This window comes from Cupressus sempervirens, chromosome 3, assembly GCF_028749045.1.
Source record: "Cupressus sempervirens isolate cs-2001-9-10 chromosome 3, ASM2874904v1, whole genome shotgun sequence".
NCBI lineage: Eukaryota > Viridiplantae > Streptophyta > Pinopsida > Cupressales > Cupressaceae > Cupressus > Cupressus sempervirens.
In genome coordinates this window covers 798727883-798735427 of record NC_143120.1, presented here as the reverse complement: position 1 = coordinate 798735427, position 7545 = coordinate 798727883, and the positions used below count along the sequence as shown (strand labels likewise).

Below are 7545 nucleotides of genomic sequence, written 5' to 3'. Positions count from 1 at the left end.
GATGATTATAATATATTAAATTATATTAAAAATTTAAAATAACAATTAAAATTATAGAAAAAATAATATATTTTAGTATAATATTAATTAAGTTTATATATAGAAATTAATAAGTAAAAATATTATTAAATTAATAATTAATTATGATCTCCAATAAAATTTAAAAATAAAATTTTAACATTATATAAATTGTATATTTAAATCTTACTAAATTATATAGGAAATGCCATCGCTGATAGTATATAAGAGAGATGGGTGACCGCACGTTGATTAATGAAAAGTCGTAAGGGTTTTCAAGTTTTAAGTGGTTTATGGAGGCGATCATAGAGGGTTCCATGCATCCGTAGACCATCAGTGGTTTCTCTGCCTGCACACACCAACCCAAATGCTTTACCAGGTTTGACAGAACTCTCACCTCATTCAATATTTGTTTGCTTTTTTACTGTTGTCCAATTTAACCATCTTCACTGCAACCGTTGTGCTGCCCACACTGCAACCCTTGTTTCGCCTTCTTGTATCCTTCACTGAAACTTCCCCTGCCAATCACTAGTTTGATAGAATGCCCAAAAGAAGTTTCCTGTCGTGGACTCCACTTATTTCAGGATATACGCAAAATGGATTTGATGCAAAATATTTAGAAACATTAAAGCAAATGCATTTGGCAGGTGTAGAGGCATACTCCACAACCTTTGTCGACATCCTCCACACCCATTTTGAAATGGGATCTTTTGAACAGGGAATGGGCATCCATAAATTTATAAAGAATATTGGACTTTTGCCATTTTTTGTTGCAACTGCATTGGTAGGTATATATGCAAAATGTGGAAGCATTGAGAAGGCATGTGAACTGTTTGACAATATACCTCAAAGATATATCATCTGATGGGATGCAATGATTACAGGATACATACAAAATGGATTTGTTGAAAGTCTTTAAATCTTGTTAAAAAAATGCAATTGATAGGAATAAGGTAATATTCTATAACCTATATTGACATCCCCCTACCTGTGCCAAAATGGGAGCTGCGGAGCCCACTGGGTTGCTTCTTTTTCATTTAAAAAAAGGATGACAATTCCTAAGTAAGCAATGTGATAGTGCTGCAGAAGTTGGATTTCACATTGCAAGATGCGGTGTTCTGTCCCTGTAGTGAGTTTTTCATGGAGCATCTAAGTATGGAAAAGCCTATATAGTGTAGGAGACCTTAGCCGAGGATAAGATGATGCAGAGAGGCCTTACAAACTTTGGATTGCAATGGTCTTGGAAGTTGTTGGCCTCCAAATTGATGCAGAGCATCTAATACTTTTTCCAAATCGGCAACAATCTGAAAATCAGATAATTCAAAATTCATTTTACTTTCATAAAATTGGCAAGAAGAGGCAAATGATAACATCCCCAAAGGTTATTTTCCTCATCCCTAGACCAACTGTAATCTTTAAATCTGCATGTGAAATGCTTCAAAGCAAAATATGACATATACTATCGAAACCAAATCTTGCATATTCCATAATCTATGCTCATGAGATTTGTATCAAAGATAAACAATTCTTATTAACTAGATTTGGAACTATCCAGTGACTGTAGCTGATATGTGCAGTTCTTCATAGTGGCACTCAAGTCAATCAATGACCAAAATTCTATTTAAGAAAGCCCCACTAATCTTGAAAAACATTAACAAATTCTGACCACCCAATACTAATCATGAATTAATCGATTCCTTAAATCTGATGCAATAGTATTTAGTATTTACCATCCATCAATGGTTACCTCCAATTCTTGAATTCTTTGAATCGGTTACATTGATACTAATATTCTCAACTGGAGACCCGAACAGATATTGATCAAGAAACATATTTGAAAAATATTCCAAACAACCGATCTTTGGAATCGGTTATAACTGCAACCTATACATGAATTGACTTCATTTGAATTAAATAGATCACCCGGCTTCATAAATGAATTCATTTTTGTTTAAAGTGGCAGCAAATGGAATAGAATTAATACATAATGGTCAATAATCAGATCAATTCCAGAATTGAACCAATAACAGTCTTATGAAATGGTTCACATTATGGCTATGCCAAAATTGATGCCATAACTAATAAACTTTCAGATCATAAAAATCAACAAGCCAAAACCAATTTGCGTCAAATCGATACCAACTTGGGTTTCCCCAAATCAATTTCTTAATCCAGAATCAGGCCTGGACAAATATGAGTTGATATTATAAATTGCAAATAACAGTCCACATATGATAAACCCGTTATTATTCCTCAAAGTAAACAAATGTATATAAAATCAATTCATATTCTATCAGAAACAAACCAATATTAACCCAAACAAGTCATTTTTTGTCAGTCATATACGAACGGTTTCTAAACAATAAGAACTGACCAATGAACTGTAACTGGCACTCTACCACAAAGTAAACTGATGGTTGTGAGTTGGGATCTCCATATTCGAAAAATACAACTTCCAACTTGTGAAGAAACGATTCTTTGAGTCAATTTTCTGTTTCAAATACAAATCATAATTTATTCCCCAAATCATGAATAACAGAACTGGCAGTAAACACACAAAATCAAAATTAGAATCTGTACCCAATAACTTGTGAGAAGAAGAAAATTGAAAGAAAATGAAATCAGAGACTGAATAGAAATTTCATTGCTTCTATTAAACAACTAACGGATTGACCATGGCTATCAATAGCTAGAGGGTCTGACATTTAAGCTTACCTCGTAACTCCCCTCAACTTGAAATAATACTGGCCCATTTATAATATATTTTGGGTATTTACAAATTAAACTGCCTATGACTATTCGGTTCCCCTTCTCAATAAGTTTGGTTTTTTTTACATTTTAAGTGAAGACCTTTGCAAACTTTATCTTTGGAATTAAATAGTTTATATATAAATCTCATCAAATATTGGATAATCTTTCAGGAACCAAATATTATAATATTTTATTTGACTACTTGTATCTTGTTGACTTCTTGTAGTAGAGGTGCTCTTGCACCACAATTTCAAGTACCCATTTCATAAATAATCTCTTTTGTTGACAGAAACTAAAAAACCACAATTTCTTTTGTATTATGTAGGAGAACCTTGTTATTAAAGTGCAATTACAAAACAATTGAAATGAAGGCTAAATGAGAGGTTATTCTAAAAATTTCCCTCCAAAGCGTGGCCTCCTCTAGTTTTTCCCCAAATCAAATTCCTGATGCAATCTTGTGCTCTGAATGAGGTGCCAAATTTGGATTCAAGTTGATTTTAAAAATAATGTTCATCCGCTGAAGCCAAGTCTGAACTCATTAATTTTTTTCTCCCATGGACGTTCCAAAAAAATTACTTATAGGGAGGCAGGGTAACTGTTTTAGCAGAAGGCTGCTCTTTGGTATTTACAACTGCATCTGCACTCTTTGTATGCTTGCACAACTTTTTCTGAACTGTTTGCCAAGAAGTTGGATTTGAGGAAAGTTGTTCTCCTGCGTATCAAATGAAGAAAGATGTGTGGAAGGATATGGCTAGAATATCTGTAACTTCAGCAGGAGTTTGTGGCATCACTCTTTCCACAGACAAATATGAGTTAGATACAACAACAGTGGCTGGTTAGGAAATGAAATTGGGATGCTTCATATGAGATATGCCCTCTGAATGAATTTCCTAAATAGCTATTGATGTTGAGAGTATGCTAGAATCAACCTCATTTATTTCCTCAACATGTCTAGGTGGAAGAGTTTCCAGTTGAGTATCCAGCAAGCTACCTTTTGGTTCTTTTATCTTGTCCTATATCTTCTTCTTTTCCTTTCTGTATTAGAGCTCCTTTCTATTTCATGCAAAACCAGGGGTTTTTCTCTCCTGCTAGTAGTTCCCCTTATGCCAATTCTGCCTCTTCTAATTCATCTACAACCCTTAATATTGGCCCGTGGCTATACAGCCACGAAAATGCACTTCCTTTACATTGCTTTTTGTAACTTTTCAAAAAAAATTCTAAGTCCTCTCCTTCATAAGAAAGTGCATTTCCGTGGCTGTATAGACGTTGCCTTAATATTGGACATTGATGGAGGAGCCAAGAAACATTGTTTTGATTATTAAAATATAGAGTTACTATTATTTCTTGTTTATCCTTGGACACCACTTCTTGTTTCTTCTAAACTGTTGATGACTCCTGAACTCTTTTAACTTTGAACTACTTTTGTAACTATCACTATTCTCATGGAAAAGAGGTAGGCACAATTCCTGTGTAACTAAGGTGAAAATTAGTATGACATTTAATGGTTGAGTGGCAATAGAAGCTATAAATTCAGGGATAGTTTCTATAATCACTCCTATAGCACCATATTCTTCACACATTCACATATCAAATATATATACTGGGCTCTAGTGTGTCAACAATGCATAAACACCTGAATATGTCTCCTAGTCAATTCAAATTTACTTTGCCTGGTTATCCATGACTAACTTTCTATTTTCATTTCTTAATCTGGTTATTTAGTTATGCCACAGCACGTTTTGAGTTATGAAATATGCCAATACTGTTAGGTGCAAATGTTTTATTCAGAATTCGAAATTTACAGGTATTGGCATGCTCATTCATAACCATGTAGCATATTTAGCAATATCCTATTGTAAAGCAAAACAGTATCAAGATTAGCATCAACACCAGAATATAAATTCACATCTTTTCTAAATCCGACAAATATAATTCTTGGTATACCACTATCAAGCATAAGATCACCCTGAATAACATCATCTACTCGGAAACAGAGCAAAAACAAAACGTAACCATAATATTTACTCATAATTTGAAAAACAAGATCACAAGTAACGAGGGTCTTATTCATTAACACTTATATATTTTATTATTAGAAAGTTAATACATTAATTAAGCACAATAGCCAACCTTGCTAAAGATAATTAATTTGTATAGTCAAAAAGTTAAAGTAAAGTATATGTTGTAGTCTTCTACCAGTCAACAATGCTATTATGGTCCATGACAAACTTATGAAGTCTAAACTGTCAACAGTTAAATAGTTCATCAAGCAGCAGTATAGTTATGACAAATGCTACATTTATTTTAGCGCAAGACTTCCAAACTAATAGTATTGAATATAAGATGCAATTAATGATATAGATAGTTCACTTGTAAGAGTACCCTATTCCTTTACAATTACTCTCTTTTCTGATGTTTGATGTGAATATTGCAGGAAGTTTCAGGGCCAGTGTTATTCCTGTCAATTGCCACAGCTTTTGCAAGTTCATCTGAGGAGTTGGAGTGCTCTACAGAAACACAAGCTGATAATTTAACAGGTTTAGATTCAGTTAGTACAGAACAAATAGACTTTTGTGAAAGGTAGGATGTTACTCTCAATCTGAACTACAGGATAAATTTTGTTTCAAATGTGTTCAAAACAAAGGGCCAGGTCACAAGGAAATGAAGAAAATAAGACAACTTGGAAGTTATGCATTGGCAAGAAATGATATTGGATCTTGTTGTAATTACTGTAAAATGGTTGCATATGTAATTGGGTTTTCAATGTTCACCTATTCATTGATCATGTTTGGATGTGCTAGGAACAAGGCAAGAAAGAAATAGCATTCTAAACATAGATCTTTATTCAAATATTCAGGTGACAAGGAAACAAAGTTGTAATTACAGTGCAATGGTTGCATATATAATTTAGTTCTCACTTGTTCATTGATCAGATTTGGATGTGTTGGGAATATGGCAAGAAAGAATAACATTCCAATTATAGATTTTGACCTATAGAAGATAGATAATCTGCTACACAAAATTCAATGTAGTAGTACAACCCATTTTACATATCACACTATTAGTATGGTATCTCAACTTTAGAGTTATGCTTTTTGCTGTTCACTTATTAAAGACTCCACTTTTGAAAACCACTTGCTATGCATTTAGCAATACATGGAAATCAATGCATATAATAGAGATCTTTTGCCTTTTTACATATCACACTATTAGTATGGTATCTCACCTTTAGAGTGATGCTTTTTGCGGCACACCTATTAAAGACTCTACTTTTGAAAACCACTTCCTATGCATTTGGCGATACATGACAATCTATGCATAAGATAGAGGTCTTTTGCATAATTTCTTAATCTCTACACATTATGCTTATTGAGATTGCAGAAGTGCCATAGATGTTATGTTTAGGTGCTTTTCTTGATTTTTGATATTTAAATATCATATTTAGTTGCTGACTATAATTTATGGGAACTCATTTGTGTTCCACACATATATCTAACTAGTGTAATGACAATGGTTTGATGTAATTTCTAGGGACTGGATGGAAATAGTGGAAAATTGTGAAGCAACACAATAAGCACTGAAGAAGGAATTGGAGAAATAGGGTATTGAACTGCTTGAAAGGTAATTTGTTTATAAACTAATTTACTATATTGCTGAAATTATTTCACATAAATATGTCCCCTCTTTTGTTGCTCCCGTATTCAATTTGTCCGGGCCATGTTTGGTTTTGTTTTAAGCATCTTACTCTTCTCAAATCTAAACTTGCATGAGCAACTTTTTTATTTGAGATATAGATATTTATTATAGCACTTTGTATGGAACTTTTAGAAATCTCTTTGATGTCTTCTAGTGCTCCAAAATGTTTAGCAAAACACTAGAAAAAAATGTGTGAAATTTGTGCCAAATTTTGAAAGAAATTTCAGTATAAATTGGGCATTCTGTAATGAAGAATTGGTCATTTGTTATATTTCTCTTGCATACTAATTCATGGATAATTTATTATTTTGTGTTGATCATCTTACTTTTCTCAAATATAAGCTTGTGTGACTAGATTTTTGTTTAAGCTATAGATATTTTATTGTTCCTAATTTAACATGTTGTAAGCAAGTAGCTCTAAATTATATTAAAGTCTTGCCTATTTGACTAGTCATTATATTTATTTGCTATGATTTTTATATGTGTAGAGGATGAGAGATGGAGGTTTAGTTGGGGTAGGAAAGTAAAGGAAAACTCCTTCTGAGGTCCCTGATGAACGACACCTTTTGCATCTAACAATGCTTGGATCATGAATGAAATAGGGGTTTGTATATTTGTATAAATTTGAGTATATTCAACTTCACTACAATTCTCTTTGAGTTTGGAAACAGTTCATGATTATTTTTTTGTAGTTGGAAAGAGGTGTTTTCTTCTATTTCCCATCTATGCTTGATCATTCACATACCCATTGTTAAGGTGTAGAGGATCTTAATGGATGAGGTTTTTTTGCATTAATTTGAGGTGACTATAACTTACATTTCAAGGTTGTTTGGTTACATTTTGCAGAACAAGTATGCACTAGTTGTAAAGAAGATTTTTGTTCTACAGAGAGATCTAGAGGCATACTATGGATGCAATTACATTTATGATGACAACAAGATAATAGTGGAAAAGTGATGCAGGAGCATCTTGGGTGTAAGAGCAATATTACATCACCCAAAAATATTTTTATTTTAGTCTTTTTTCTATTTTAATAAGGACTAGTAGATAGGGGGGTTACTATTTCTAGGAGCTTGCTAT

The 7545-nt window shown here is 33.0% G+C and overlaps 1 long non-coding RNA gene across 1 annotated transcript; it reads left to right on the top strand.

Moving 5' to 3' along the window:
• Positions 1-282: 282 nt before the first annotated feature.
• LOC149569203 (uncharacterized) lies at positions 283-7145 on the top strand. The gene is made up of 4 exons (XR_016361737.1): positions 283-397; positions 5204-5349; positions 6301-6390; positions 6954-7145. It is a non-coding gene; the product is annotated as an uncharacterized LOC149569203 (long non-coding RNA).
• The last annotated feature ends 400 nt before the right edge of the window (positions 7146-7545 follow it).